The sequence below is a fragment of the Schistocerca nitens genome, chromosome 7 (genome assembly GCF_023898315.1).
Source record: "Schistocerca nitens isolate TAMUIC-IGC-003100 chromosome 7, iqSchNite1.1, whole genome shotgun sequence".
Classification (NCBI taxonomy): Eukaryota; Metazoa; Arthropoda; class Insecta; order Orthoptera; family Acrididae; genus Schistocerca; species Schistocerca nitens.
The window spans coordinates 403736388-403753261 of NC_064620.1; positions in this window are offsets into that span (position 1 = coordinate 403736388).

Below are 16874 nucleotides of genomic sequence, written 5' to 3' on the forward strand. Positions count from 1 at the left end.
TGATCATCTGATGACTTTACATGACGGTGACATTATCTGCAAGCAATCTAAAAGGGCAGCTCCTACATCGTTTATGTAGATTAAGAACAACAGAGGGCCTACAGCACTTCCTTGGGGAACACCAGGTATTACTTCTCTTTTACTCGATGACTTTTCGTCATTTGTTACTAACTGTGATCTTTCTGACAGGAAATCACGAATTCAGTCACATAACTGAGACGATATTCCATAAGCATCCAATATAATTCGAAGTCGCTTCTGAGGAACGGTGTCAAAAGCTGTCCGGGAATCTAAAAATCTGGAATCAGTTTGACCCCTCTCGATAGCGCTCATTACTTCATGAGAATGGAGAGAAACTTGTGTTTCTCAAGAACGATATTTTCTGAAACCGTGTTGGCTATTTACCAATAAATAGTTTTCTTCGAGGTGATTCATAACGTTCGAACACAGTACATGTTTCAAAATTCTACTGAAAATTGGTGTTAATGATTGTCTGTCATTCGGCGGATTACTCCTATTTCCTTTCTTGGGTATTGGTGTGACTTGTGCTACTTTCCAGTCTTTGGAAACGGGACTTTCTATGAGCGAGCGGTTGTACATGATTGTTAAGGATGGGACTGTTACGAGTATATCAGCATACTCTGGAAGGAACCTGACTGGTACACAATCTGGACCGGAAGCCTTTTGCTTAAGCTGCTTCGCTACACCGAGCATGTGTACTTCTAAGTTACTCTTGTTGGCAGTTGTTCTCGTTTCGAATTCTGTATTTACTTCGTCTTCTTTCGTCAAGGAACTTGGAAAAACTGTGTTTAGTAACTCTGCTTTAGTGACACTATCATCAATGACATCGCCATTGTTATCGCGTAGTGAAAGTATTTACTGGTGTACTTTACATACGACCAGAATCTCTTTGGGTTTTCTGCTGGAGTCAGTGTTTCGTAATGGAAACTATTAAAATCAGCTCTCATTGAAGTTCGCGCTAAATTTCGAGCTTCTAAAAAATTTCGCCAATCATGTGTATTTAGTGTTCTTTCAATTTTGGCATGCTTTTTTCATTGTTTCTGCAACAGTATTCTGACCTGTTTTTTGTACCATTCGAGATCATTATTATCTCTTATCAACTTATTTGGTATGTATCTCCCAACGGCTTTCGATACTATTTCCTTGAATTTAAAACACATCTGGACCATGCAGAATGAACCCCAATTTATACAACGATTTTCACATATCACAAATATTACAGAATTTATTAAATTTGGTGGGAATTCTTTGACCTCAACTTACTTAATGTTGCCCCTTTTCCAGGATTAAGTTGAACGTGAACTTATAGAATAAACCAATCAGATTATGAATTTCTCTTCCTGGAATAGAAATGTCTCCTACGAATACTGCACCAAAAATGGGGTCCAAACCGAGGTTCCTAGGACACGTGAAAGAGTAAGAGGCAAGAAAATTAATAAATACTGTCGCCAGCTCACATCGGGCAATTAATTAAAGCACAAACAGTAATAAGTTTTGTACTTTCTGAATGTAACATAAGCTACATGCTTTCTCTGCGTTTAGGTACTAAAGTAGGAAGAGAGACTATAAACTGTTAGCAGCATCAATTATATATCAGCATCAAGTTATCTACTGTCAATCATTAGTCATAAAGAATACACCGAATTTGTCACACCAACGTACACCAGCTGACAAGTTAAGCAACATGTGTGTTCTTGAACAAACAGTCTCTGACTAACGAACAACAAAGATGGTAGTGTATGAGGAATGTACTTTTAAACAAATCTTTACTCTTTCCTTTACGATATACACGTATATTAATGAAAGGTAAATGATTACGAAATGACTTAGCGACTTGCACAGGTGCTCCCAGAATCTGTTATATCAGGCACTTTAACTTAAACTTTCACCAAGTAAAAATGCATAAGGCTTAATAAAGATCTTAGATAATGAATTCTGATTAGTTATCCATGTGCAGTCTCTGATGTATGGGGACCCGTAAACTATTATACACACTTTTTCAAAGACGTTTACTATGCGACAAAGTAGAAAATATATATACTACGGTACATTCAATAATGCAAGTTCACTGATTACAAACCTGTCTGATTTTTCTAATATATATAGTGGGCTCTTAAACTGGTATTATACGTTACCTACTTTCAAGCACAGTTTAGTGTAACAAATAAAATTACTTTACTAACGCTTCTTTGAAAAATATTAAGCAAAAACACTTAATGATACAAATGATCTAATTTACTTTTAGCAATAGGCTACTTTGAGCACTAGAAGCTACTACAATATCTCATGTCAGAAAACTAGTTCCACTCAATAATCAGCCCACTTGAATAAAATAAATTAACTGTCTGAATAAGCACTAGCATGTTCATAATATCTCGGAACTGTACAAGATTTGGGAATGGAAACCTGATGTAGATAATATGATTCAGTTAAATAAGGTGCCCTAATGCAACAAGTTCAATATACACGTGTATTAAACAAAAGACACGATACACTTCATGCTAATAAGATAGTTCATGCTAATAATGTGGTTCTAATTGTTTACATTTCTTGGAGTTAGCGATAGAGTTGAGCTGCGGTGGCGACGATGCTGGTCATAAGCGCAACCGTTGATCTTCATTTTATACGCTCTTTTCATCCTCTCCTTAGCGGTGGAATAATAGTCACAGCGTATAAATGTATGCCACGTTGCTACAAACACAAGACAATTATGTTCGAGGCTCATTTGGAACAATTTAAAAGCAGTTTTTGAGCCAGTTTGATGCTGGATCGATGTGGAATGCGATAGCTCGATTTGATTACGTGTGTGCCATCATTGGCATACAGTTGGCAACGGCTACTCCGGTGGCGCCACCGTGGGTTTTGGCGAGGCTTCTTCTAGCAAGGAGCTAGTGCGCATTCGACGAGTCAGCATGGGCTGTGACTTGATATCTGTGGAGTTGCACGTAGAGTCCGTAAGGAGTGTAGGCGCATCCGTAGTAATACTGATGTCCGAGCCTGCTCGGTACAAGGGACAAACCTCATTCTCACTCAGCAATGGGCAGCTTTTGTATCCTCGTGCCCTGCACCACTTGTGAATCACGGGACGCGATGGTATCTTGGCAGAGTTGAGTTCTTTGTTGGACGTCGAACGTACTTGGTTATTTTTGGACGATGAGTGACCTGGTACACTCAGCAGTATGGGGACTGCAGATGAGATAATCGTTTGCGCGAATTGTTGACCCAAACCGTAGGACGCATCGATTGGCAAGGTGCTGTTTGTAAAAAGTGGGCATCGCGCGTGTTTGGATTCACCTCGAATTCGATTTGTATATTTTATTATGGTTTTAATTATCAGTTTCTGACGGCCATTTGCTCTCTGCTTAACTTTTCAGTTCAACACTAATCTTACCACGAACTGTAAGTTATGGAACTTAAATTTCTTGTTTACCTCGTTGTGAACTGTTGCGCAGTACGAAAACTGTTTGCTATAAAACATTGTCTGTTTTGGTACAGCAACAGAGTCAGTAAGTTTGCTTCAAAGTTTACCTTAGTTAAATTCAGAATGTTTTCCAGTAAGTCAATGCTGTTTAAATGTTCTTAAAGGGTTCATCACCTACAGTTAAAATCACAAGTCAGAAATTTTACTTGTTGCTGAGTTTTTTAAGGTTCCTTGTTTTGAGGGATTTTTGATTATCTAGAGCTAATTTAAAAAAATTACTTGTTGCTGAGCTCCTTGTAGGTCCCTTGTTCTACGGCTTTTTATGATTATCTAGAGCTGAAGTTAAAGGTTTCATTATTTAAGGTCTTGCTCCTCAGTTGTCAAAAGAAATCCTTAGAATTTTATTACCTACGCTATTTGTGGCCGATTCTGGCTGGCCTTAAGATTTTATGTTTTGCACCTTTTACAATGTACATTCTCTCCGTTTCAGTTGTGCCTTAAACGTCCAAGAGGCCAATCAGAAAATCCGTTCGCACTGACCTCTCGGGCACAGAGTGACTTCCCTCCATCTTTTCCTGTCGATTACAATTTTAATGCCCTAAGCATAAACTAAATGTATACTGGCAATGGCAAGAAAATCATTTCTGCAGAAGACAGTTTGTTAAGATCTAATATACACTCCTGGAAATTGAAATAAGAACACCGTGAATTCATTGTCCCAGGAAGGGGAAACTTTATTGACACATTCCTGGGGTCAGATACATCACATGATCACACTGACAGAACCACAGGCACATAGACACAGGCAACAGAGCATGCACAATGTCGGCTCTAGTACAGTGTATATCCACCTTTCGCAGCAATGCAGGCTGCTATTCTCCCATGGAGACGATCGTAGAGATGCTGGATGTAGTCCTGTGGAACGGCTTGCCATGCCATTTCCACCTGGCGCCTCAGATGGACCAGCGTTCGTGCTGGACGTGCAGACCGCGTGAGACGACGCTTCATCCAGTCCCAAACATGCTCAATGGGGGACAGATCCGGAGATCTTGCTGGCCAGGGTAGTTGACTTACACCTTCTAGAGCACGTTGGGTGGCACGGGATACATGCGGACGTGCATTGCCTGTTGGAACAGCAAGTTCCCTTGCCGGTCTAGGAATGGTAGAACGATGGGTTCGATGACGGTTTGGATGTACCGTGCACTATTCAGTGTCCCCTCGACGATCACCAGTGGTGTACGGCCAGTGTAGGAGATCGCTCCCCACACCATGATGCCGGGTGTTGGCCCTGTGTGCCTCGGTCGTATGCAGTCCTGATTGTGGCGCTCACCTGCACGGCGCCAAACACGCATACGACCATCATTGGCACCAAGGCAGAAGCGACTCTCATCGCTGAAGACGACACGTCTCCATTCGTCCCTCCATTCACGCCTGTCGCGACACCACTGGAGGCGGGCTGCACGATGTTGGGGCGTGAGCGGAAGACGGCCTAACGGTGTGCGGGACCGTAGCCCAGCTTCATGGAGACGGTTGCGAATGGTCCTCGCCGATACCCCAGGAGCAACAGTGTCCCTAATTTGCTGGGAAGTGGCGGTGCGGTCCCCTACGGCACTGCGTAGGATCCTACGGTCTTGGCGTGCATCCGTGCGTCGCTGCGGTCCGGTCCCAGGTCGACGGGCACGTGCACCTTCCGCCGACCACTGGCGACAACATCGATGTACTGTGGAGACCTCACGCCCCACGTGTTGAGCAATTCGGCGGTACGTCCACCCGGCCTCCCGCATGCCCACTATACGCCCTCGCTCAAAGTCCGTCAACTGCACATACGGTTCACGTCCACGCTGTCGGGGCATGCTACCAGTGTTAAAGACTGCGATGGAGCTCCGTATGCTACGGCAAACTGGCTGACACTGACGGCGGCGGTGCACAAATGCTGCGCAGCTAGCGCCATTCGACGGCCAACACCGCGGTTCCTGGTGTGTCCGCTGTGCCGTGCGTGTGATCATTGCTTGTACAGCCCTCTCGCAGTGTCCGGAGCAAGTATGGTGGGTCTGACACACCGGTGTCAATGTGTTCTTTTTTCCATTTCCAGGAGTGTAGATTTAAGTGCTAGGATGACTTTTCTGAAGGTATTTGTCTGGAGTGTAGCCTTGTATCGAAGCGAAACGTTGACGATAAACAGTTTACACAAAAAGAGAATAGTAGGTTTCGGAATGTGGTGCTACAGAAGAATGTTGAAGATTAAATGGCTCAGTTATGTAACTAATGAGGAGTTACTGCCGGCCGGTGTGGCCGTGCGGTTCTAGGCGCTTCAGTTTGGAACCGCGTGACCGCTACGGTCGCAGGTTCGAATCCTGCCTCGGACATGGATGTGTGTGATGTCCTTAGGTTAGTTAGGTTTAAGTACTTCTAAGTTCTAGGGGACTGATGACCACAGATGTTAAGTCCCATAGTGCTCAGAGCCATTTGAACCATTTGAGGAGTTACTGAATAGGATTGGGGAGAGAAGAAATCTGTGGCACAACTTGAGCAAAAGAAGGGGTCGGTTCACGTTCTGAAACACCAAGAGATCACTAATTTAGTACTGGAGGGAAGTATGTTGGTTGGGGGAGAAGGGGGGGGGGGGGAAATCGTAGAGGAAGACCAAGACATGAATATAGTAAGCAAAATGAGAAAGATGTAGGTTGCAGTAGTTTGTCGGGGATGAACTGGCTCGCACAGTATAGACTAGCATGGAGACCTGTATCAAGACAGTCTTCAGACTGAAGACCACAACGACAATAAGCATGAACTAGTGAGACTACACAATATAAATCTCAAATTTACATGATAAAGTCAAAACATCTCGTACATTCCTTGAAACACATAGTAGAAAACATACAAGAGTTCAGAATACAATAATATTCACATACATGCGGTAAGTGTGATTATGTGTTACATTATGGATACATAGTTACATAGCAGTATTATTCTTCTTTTTTACATGGATTCCTAACTTCCACGAGCGACTGCGTAAACTGTATTGTTAATCAAGCGTTAAACCGAATATTTCACTTGGGCTATGCACCGAAGAGCCAAAGAAAGTTTAAACCCGCCTAATATCGTGTAGAGCCCCTGAGAGCACGGAGAAGTGCCGCAACACGACGGGGCATGGACTTGACTAATGTCTGAAGTAGTGCTGGAGGGAACTGACACCATGAATCCTGCAGGACTGTCCATAAATCCGTAAGAGTACGAGGGCCTGGAGATCTCTTCTGAATAGCACGCTATAAGGCATACCAGATATGCTCAATAATGTTCATGTCTGGGGAGTTTGGTGAGCAGCGGAAGTGTTTAAACTCGGAAGAGTGTGCCTGGAGCCACTCGGATGCAATTCTGAACATATGGTATGTCGCGTTGTCCTTTTGGAATTGCCAAAGTCCGTCGGAATGCACAATGGACATGAATGGATGCAGGTGATCAGACAGGATGCTTATGTACGTGTCACCTGTCAGAGTCGTATCTAGACTTATCAGGGCTTCCATATCACTCCAATTGCACACGCCCCACATCATTACAGGGCCGCCACCAGCTTGAACAATCCCCTGCTGAAATGCAGGGTCCATCGATTCATGAGGTTGTCTCCATACCTGTACACGTCCATCCGCTCGATACAATTTTAAACGAGACTCGTCCGGCCAGGCAACATGTTTTCATTCATCAACAGTCGAATGTCGGCGCTAACGAGCCCAGGCGAGGCGTAAAGCTTTGAAACGTTCAGTCATCAAGGGTACACGATGGACCTTCGGCTCCGAGATCCCATATCGATGATGTTTCGTTGAATGGTTCGCACGTTGACACTTGTTGATGGCGCAGCATTGAAATCTGCAGCAATTTGCAGAAGGGTTGCACTTCTGTCAGGTTGAATGATTCTCTTCAGTCGTCGTTGGTCCCGGTCTTGCAGGATCTTTTTCCGGCCGAAGCGATGACGGAGGTCTGATGTTTTACCACATTCCTGATATTCACGGTACACTCGTGAAATGGTCGTACGGGAAAATCTCCACTTCATCGCTACCTCGGAGATTATGTGTCGCATAGCTCGTGCGCCGACCACAAGACCACGTTCAAACTCACTTAAATCCTGATAACTTGCCATTGTAGCGGCAGTAACCGATCTGACAACTGCACGTTGCCGACCGCAGCGCCTTAGTCTGCCTGCTTGCATATCTCTGTATTTGAATACACATGCCAGTTTCTTTGGCGCTTCAGTGTATCACTGTAATAAATTCACTGTTTTAATCAGAGTTGCCTTTCAAACGTTTCCCCTCTCCATTTACTCGCACATCCCTGAAAAACTGTAGATTTCAAGCCAATTCCTAATCGGTCTCTGGCAAGTGCTTTTCGTGACCTTGCAGTTGAAGCGTATTACCCGGAACTGACCATTGCACAATTGATTTTTAGCACATCCATAATGTTTGGAAACTATCGCAGACATGACATTGCACTCATGGTGGCTAAGAGTGAGACGAAAGTTACCTTAATTACTTACTTTCTTGTTTCTGTACCCCAGGGCAAGTATCAACGTATGGTATATGGCAGTTTGTGTTACTACTTTTTCACAGTCGTAGGCAGTCCTCAAGGATTAAGTAATTTTCCTCCCTGACATTGAAAATTTGAGCAAATGTGGTAGAGAAAAGATACTCTGTCGAACCTGATATAGCAAAATCACAAAATTATATGAGAGGCGGATTGATTAACGCCTTTCAATTTTCATTCCATTCCGAACTGATGTCTATCAGCAACACCAGTAAGAGATGCGACCCCACAGGCACGGGCACACTCTTGTATTCGTTGTGGCATGAAATCAGACAGCTTCTAAATGTCGGTTTGAGGAGTGTATTGACATGCCTGAAACACATCCTGTGTCATTTCATGAAGAGCATTGGTTGGAGGAAGGTATGGAAGTAGATGACTTTTCATCACATCCAAGACATGCTTTATGAGTGACACATGTAGAGACTGGGTAGGCTGTCAAAGGTCTGTACATTTCTCAAGGCGTTTCTGGTGTCAGCTACGGCCTGAGGTCTTGCATTATCGTGCTGGAATATGTCGGTTCAACTTTGGTTATGAAGAGTATGACATAACGCTTTAAAATCAGCCTTGTTGTCATATCGTACAGATCTCCACACCACGATTCCAGCAGTTGTATGGGTCTCGATAGTTGCAACTTCCTGAGACCTTCCACTAGCTCGTCTACAGGCTCTTTGGCGTCGACGTGAAAGCTACAAACAGAAGCGACACACATCGCTGAACACCGCAGAATGCCACTCAATGTTCCAACTGACGCTGGATCCACATCACGTGAGTCTCGATGGTGTGTGTACGGTATCAGTTGTGAACGGGGCATGGAAACTCGACATCTCAACCAAGTTTTCATTTATCTGTTTCCGATGTCACTCTACCTCTGACTTCTGCCCGGATTTCAGATTTGGTCATCCGTCTATTCGTCAGAACCACCTGAATATTCCGACTATCTACTTATCAGAACCAGCTGAATATTCCGACGATCTACTTATGAAGTAGTCCTTCTAGAAGGACTGCCTACTTCTCTCGTCACATTGTTGTCCTGAGTCCACCTCGCCGTCACTAGTTCTGCAACAAACCGTCTGTGCGATATGTCGGTACAACACCCCCACGCACCTGCCAGTGATTCGATGTTTATCATAGTGCTAGGTGGCGCAGTGGTTAGCACACAGGACTCGCGTTTGGGGGGCGGATGCTTCATATACCTGTCTGGCCTCTCATATTTAGGTATTCCGTTCTTTCCTTCTTTCTTTGTCTGAGTCTTATCCAGCAGTTACGCAGGGTCGGCCATGGTTAATCGAATGCGGCATGTTAAGGTTAAGGGGTGGCCGGATGCCCTTCCTGTCGCCACCCGTACCCCCCGGGAAGGAATTAGTGTACTCCAGCTGTCTGTGTCTAATGTAAGCCATGGAATAGTGCGAATGTGTTGCAAATGTCTGCGAGTCGTGTAACTGAGGCGAAACGTGGGGACCAGACCGGTATTCATGTAGTAGGATGTGGAAAACCGCCTAAAAACCACATCCAGGCTGGGCAGCACACCGGCCCTTCGTCGTTAATCCGCCGGGCGGATTCGATCCGGGGCCGGCGCGCCTACCCGAGTCCAGGAAGCACCGCGTTAGCGCTCTCTGCTACCCTAGCGGGTATATTTAGGTACTGCGTGGTTTCCCTAAATCGATTAAGCCAAATGCCAAGACAGTTCCTTTGAAAAGAGCGTAGCCGAATTCCTTCTTTCGTAATCCGAGCTTGTGCTTCGCTTTTAATGACCTCGTTGTGGACGGGACGTTAAACGCTACTTCTCTTTCTTCTTTGTCTTTATCCAAGTCCGAAACATGGCGATAAGCCGCTCGTCCACGCCTTTTGGGTATGTTGTGTAGCAATTTCTATCTCTAAAGTTGCAGGATACTTAAACACATCTAATAGCAGCCATGTAATCCCCGTATTTTACATCTGTAGGAATGGTTTTTCTGGAAATACTGAAAATAATCTCGCATGAAGAAGAAATTTTACTCCATTGACCACCAAACTCGCCGGATTTAAACCCAATGGAGGATCTGTGGGACCACGACGCTCAGACTGTTCAGGTCATGGATTCTCAACTGAGAAATCTAGCACAGTTGACCACGGCACTGGAATCGGAATGGCTCCACATCTAAGTCGGTACTTTCGGGAGCCACATTGACCCCCATCCTACACGTCCGCGCTGCAAAAGGTGGTTATTCAGCCCTTTTAAGGGTGGTCACAACATTAGCGGAAGTACGGAAGGTAGTGTACAGTCTACAAAATTACAAAGCACCAGGAACTGAAGAAATAACTGCAGAACTGCTAAAAAAATGGAGAACTGGTCTTCATAAGCGGACCCACGAACTAATTAAATTTATATGGAATCAGGAAAGAATCTCAGAAGAATGGATCTTAAGTGTAATTCAACCAGTACACAAGAAAAGAGACAAGACCCGCTGCTCAGATTACCGAGAAATTACCCTGCTCGATGTAACCTATAAGATCTTCTCTAGTATTATCTACAATAGGTTAGCACCATATGCAGAAGAGATTCTGGGGGAGTATCATTGTGGATTTCGGCGTAATAGGTCAACAACAGACCAGATATTTGTGTTGAGGCAAAAACATGAAAAGGCATATGAGTATAACATTGATCTTCATAACCTCTACGTAGGCTTCAAGCAGGCCTTTCATAGTCTCGATAGAGCACAAATGCTAGATAATTTGCTGCTGCTTGGTATACCATCGAAGTATGTCTCACTTATTCAAGCAGCATTGGCTGGTTCCAAGGCTGCAGTGCGAATGGATGGAGAACTGAGCAGTTGGTTTGGCGTTAGTAAAGGAATCAGACAAGGGGGCGCACTCTCTACAATGCATTTCAACCTGACTCTTGAAGCAGCCATGCGGAAGCTTCAGGTAGCTGGTTACATAGGCACGACGTCGACTCAGATATGTGCATATGCTGATGATGTAGCAATTATTAGTAGAAAAAGGGTATCACAAGAAAGAACAACATGAGAGCTGAAGGAAGCCACAGAACCTAGAGGCCTTTCTATAAGTGAGACAAACACTAAGTACATGAATTTCACCAAGAAGGATAGACTGTCAGCAGATGGTTTCAATTTTGAACAACTGCAGAACGTTGACTATTTGGGCTCTAATATTAACAGCACAAATACCATGTTAACTGAAATAAAACAGCGCATACCAAGTGGTAATAGATGCTTCCACAGGTTTAAGAAATTGCTGGCCTCTAGGTTATTAAATAGGGTGAAGGGTGCAACCACGTACGGTCACGATCAGGCCAGTTGTAGCCTACGGAAGCGAAACATGGACGCTAACAAGTGTTGATGAGCAGCAGCTCAGGATATTTCAACGTAGAGTGCTGCGCAGGATCTATGGGGCAGTTGAAGGTCATAATTGTTTCTGAAGATCTACGTCTCATAGAAAGAGCTGGCATCGTAAGAATTATAAAAAGTAGAAGAATAGCCTGGCTTTGACATGTCCTCAGGATGGATACTGGAAGAACAACTAAAAAGAAGACAGAGAAGAAGGTCACGAAAACACTGGATCGATGATGTGGAAGAAGATATAAAATCTCTCAGAGTCCGAGGATGTCGGAGAACAGCGCTGGAGAGGGCAGAATGGAGGAAACTTGTTGATGAGACTAAAACCCACACAGGGTTGTAATGCCTTGAGAAGAAGAAGAAGAAGAAGAAGAAGAAGAAGTGTGGTCGCATTAATGTGACTGGATCGTGTATGACGGTGTATTGTTGCCGTACTCTTCCAGTATCTCAGCGTGGACTGAACCAGCGATGTTCACCTTTAAATGAAGAAAACGAGTTATCACAAGTGCTTCGCCGTTTTGTTTTGGTGCTTTTAGTGGCGTGCTACGATACTGTGGCGAGGGGATTCAGTGTTTACCAAGACTGTATAAGTGTACCTGCAAACAAAGAACAAATTGAGTATGTTACTTCTTTTTTTCGATTTCCTTAGATCTTTACCTCTCTTAGAATGAACATTTGCTGCCTGATGCACCAGACCGACGCTCGTTAACCAGTTCTGGGGGTTTGATCCGCTCGTTTCCTTATCTCCCTGCCTCGAAAGCCAACACGATGCGCGTTAAGCTATTCGAGGAGGTCATTAACGTCGCTACCTTGGGTTATAAACGGGAAAAAGCGTCTGCAGGTTTCTTAGGAACATATACGCACAAAAAACTTGCCGCTAGACAGTTCACTAACGTAACTGAGAAATTTTCTAGCCTATGAAGTTTAATCACTAGTAATACTGAACCAGCATGCTATTAAAATTTTCAAAAAAAACTATGACCATAGTCTTAAGAACACGTTTTATTCAGCAATTCACGTGCTGTCTTTAATATTTATAGCTTGCAAAATGTTAGCACGACATATTACGGAGAAAACGATATTCCGTTTGCTGATACGGCGACTGACTTATTATAATGTATTTTTCTTTATTTTCGAGACAAACATTTTTTATGGTACAATCAACCGGTTTCCGTCTTCAACAACCATCTTCAGATCCTACAGCAGAGAACAGAAGAGTTTATTTTAAGGCCTGAAAGTGAAAGGTATGTGTGTATGAATTGGTAGGTAATTTTCTTGTTTTTGAATATGTTAGGACGCGCATGTACTCGTAATATTTGTATCGTTTAGTTATGCTCACGCAGCTACATTAGAGATGCTACGTTGCTCGGAGACTAGTTAGGTGCAGGAAGGAAGCAGAACATGGTACTCTTAGCAATTATTTTATTGATCTGATGGAAGATATTTTTATTACAAAAAGAATTTTATCATTATTCACTGAATTAGATGGATTTATTTAGATAGCTAGTATTTTGAGAAGATTGGATTTTAAGGTAACTTATGAACATATTTTACTTTATTTCAGCAGCATTTAGTTAGGCGTTCTTAGTTCAACACAGATATCCAAATCAAGAATTTCTTGCTATTTTTTATAAATTCTTCTCACACTCAATGTAAATGGATCCGAACAGACGAAAAATCATTAGTATGAGGACTTCTGTGTTAGAATAAATTTTCATGTTGATTTACATTTTTGTATTTTTCCAGTGTTGACCTTACGTAATTGTTCTTTCTTATTGAAGTATTTTCTTATAGCCTGCTAAGCCTTCAATGGTGAAATTTTGTAAATGGAATAGCGTCAAGAAGTTTTCTGAGATGTAAATTTTTAAATACATTTTCTTAAGGATAATTTTTGTCTCGAGAGTAACTTAGATTATGCTATGTCATTATCCAGCACCTATTACCTGTGAACATTCTTTACTATGCGAGACAAATTGTATGAGAGCCAAGTCTGCATTGCACGTATTTAAGAAATCGCATTGCACTACCTCGATTCTCTGTAGTTTGTAGCAGCTCAGAAAATGAAACATGACGCACAAGGCAAAAATGATGATAGTTACTTTTTTGTAACTTTTCAGGACGACGAATTTTCTGCTCTAGTCTCTTGTATATCATAAACGTTCACCGTATAATTATCACAACAACATTTTTATTGTTCTATATCTATTTGTTTAGGTAATAAATGTACTACAATAAACACATTTTCAATATTAAGGTACTTAAATAATTAAGAACTTAAATAGGTACACAAGAAAACATGGTAAAAGTGATGGTAGTCATTAAAAACTTGGTAAAAACGATGAAAGTCCGCTATCTGTCTGTGCTTCTTCAGTGGATATTGTAACTTGTAAACAGATTCTGTTTACTGTTTATTTTATAAGATTTATAATATTCTAGATTTTAACACATTAGGCCAACATAGATTTTATTTTAATACTGTTACTTACAACTTATGTTTTGTCAAGGGAAGTTCTTCGAAGTACTTTTGAGCGTATGGACTGCAAAACTGCTTCAGGTGCTGTAGGTCTTGGTACTTTCCAGGTTTTAGTTTAATCAAATCTGGAAATAAGCAAACTTTTGGGCTAAAACAAGGGAACCTACTGGTGGTTTTTGTCATAAATTAGTAACCTACCTACTTACATAGCGTATTATGAATTTAACTAATAACCTAACTAAATATCTGTTGCAATAATGGCAAAAATATTTCCTGTGCTGATAAGTTTTCATTACCTTCAAGGTTACACTATTGTTATCACGTAGTTCATTCTCACATTGTTTTGTCTTAATGCTGCTTAAAATATGTGCTTTTTCCTTGTCATCATTAGTCTTTTCCAGCTGGAGGTTTAAAGCTTTCATTTGTGCTTGGTACCTGTCACATGCACTGCAGGTGTCGCTTCTGGGATATCCGAAAGCTATGTTAAACTTAGATACGAATACCTGTCTATAATATTCATAGCACATAATCTTACCACTAGGCCTACCAGTCTTGTACAATATGTTTTTTTTTTTTAGTTTTATCAAAACTATAATGGCTTGTACGGCCCTTAAACGATGCAATGTGATCAATGACACTTTGCTTAACTTCTTCTGAGGTCCTACAATTTTTAGTGGTCATACTTTCCTCTCTTGTCTGTTGGGGGTTCACCTGTTACTTTCAGACTCGTTTGAATAGTTTGAACCCTTCTCCGAGTTACACCAAAAATAGACAAAAATGCTTTATAACACACAGGGGTGTCAATAAAATTATCACCATCCTTTATTCTTACTTTGTAGGTGTAACTCTTATCATTAAAACGTGATTCATTTTCAGGCTTTCTTGGTCTGCGATTTTTGATGTCATAAACATTGATAAGCTCAGCCAAGTATGTCAACAGAGCATCATTAGATTCTAAACTATTAAAATGAGAAATTAATCTTTTTCTTTCACCTTCACAAACTCTATCAAAACACTCTAGTCTTTTACATCTGCAATCGGGCCCAGTTTCGTGATTACACACTTTAAGTTTTTTCATCACCTCTCTTACCCTTCCATGGATTTTTCTCTTCTTTGTGCTACGTTTACTGACGTTTTCACAGTCTTCATCCACACTTGACTCACTTAATTCACTCATTTTCACAGAAACTACTAAAAAGAACACAAGCTATAAACTTTGGCAACTTTCTAACCACAAACACAAAGTAAACAAAAGAATGAAGACAGCACGTTGAACTCCTGATCAAGCAGGTTTTGCCAACCTTATGAAATGACTCTTATCATATGTGCTGTGAACACAGATAACATTCATCGGTTTTACCGTGCACAACAAAAATAAAATGACAAATAACTTAGTAACTACGAGCATTCTTGCCGTGTACACCCCACTACAAATTCGGCCGTATTTGAGCTACAAATTCCTATCCTAGCCTGAAAATGAGAAAAAATTGACTATCATCATTTTTGCCTTGTGCTCTTTCATGTCTTTTCTTCTTTCTCTACGAGAACCATTCATGGCGTTTTCCACTGCAACACGTGTAAGCCAAATGCAGGAAATACGAATTTTCAAATTCATAGGCCCAATTAACAGTGTTGGGTTTAATTATTGTCATTAAATTTCAGAGTCCTTTTTTTCAGACAGTCTTGGTTCATATAGAGCATATTCTATTTACCTTCTCTCGATCAGATTTGCTCCTCGTTCTCGCAGACAGATTTAGTTCTTAATCGTAAACGTGATGTTAGCTTATGCACATTTTTTTTCTATGAATAGAATTTTTTGTCTGTAACACCTTGCATTCATAAAGAGACCATACATTCAGAAAGCGACAATACTGAAGTAAAGCAAACAGGTGCACATTCACACAATCTTCTTTATGCTGTCTTATTTATTAAGATAACGTTCAAAACAAGTTCAATTAATTTCACTAGGTCTAGTTATGAGCTTAATAAAGTGCCATTAACATGCATATTGTTCATACCTATGGGTGGCATTTGATGAACAAGTGTTCATGCGTTCTCAGCTGAAAATAAAATCAGAAACGGGGAATTATGTATATACAACCAAGTGTGCCTTTACTTCCTTACTCTTTACCACAGATGCAAGTGTCCTCTATAAGACAACCTTCAGTCGTAAAAACCACAAAATATGACGTTATGACAGTAATATTTCAATCAGTTATTCATCATATAAAAAGCAAAACACAGGTCATTAAAACCGTAAAACCTATTTAAAACAAAGTGAGGTGTTTACAAAAAAAAAAAAAAAAAAGAAAAGAGAGATACACGAAGCCCAATCAGAAAGTTTTCGCCCCAACTTTTTTAGTGGCCAAAATAAGATAGGTGAAATGTCTGTGGACGCCTCAAGATAAAGGAACAACTAAACCGGCATGGAAAGATGCAGGCCATTTATCGTAAGTTACTTGTTACTTCACAAAGGGTCAACAATATTTTATTGCACAGACAAATATTATAATTCAACTACCTGGCAAGACACATACACACTGAATCTTACAACCATAAATAGAGAGCATTGTTCAAACATGCGTTAAGAAGGGAAATCTTCAAATCAGATTTACAGGTACACAGAAAAGTAGATTCAATATGTTGTTGTTGTTGTTGTTGTGGTCTTCAGTCCTGAGACTGGTTTGATGCAGCTCTCCATGCTACTCTATCCTGTGCAAGCTTCTTCATCTCCCAGTACCTACTGCAGCCTACATCCTTCTGAATCTGCTTAGTGTATTCATCTCTTGGTCTCCCTCTACGATTTTCACCCTCCACGCTGCCCTCCAATGCTAAATTTGTGATCCCTTGATGCCTCAAAACATGTCCTACCAACCGATCCCTTCTTCTAGTCAAGTTGTGCCACAAACTTCTCTTCTCCCCAGTACTATTCAATACCTCCTCATTAGTTACGTGATCTACCCACCTTATCTTCAGCATTCTTCTGTAGCACCACATTTCGAAAGCTTCTATTCTCTTCTTGTCCAAACTGGTTATCGTCCATGTTTCA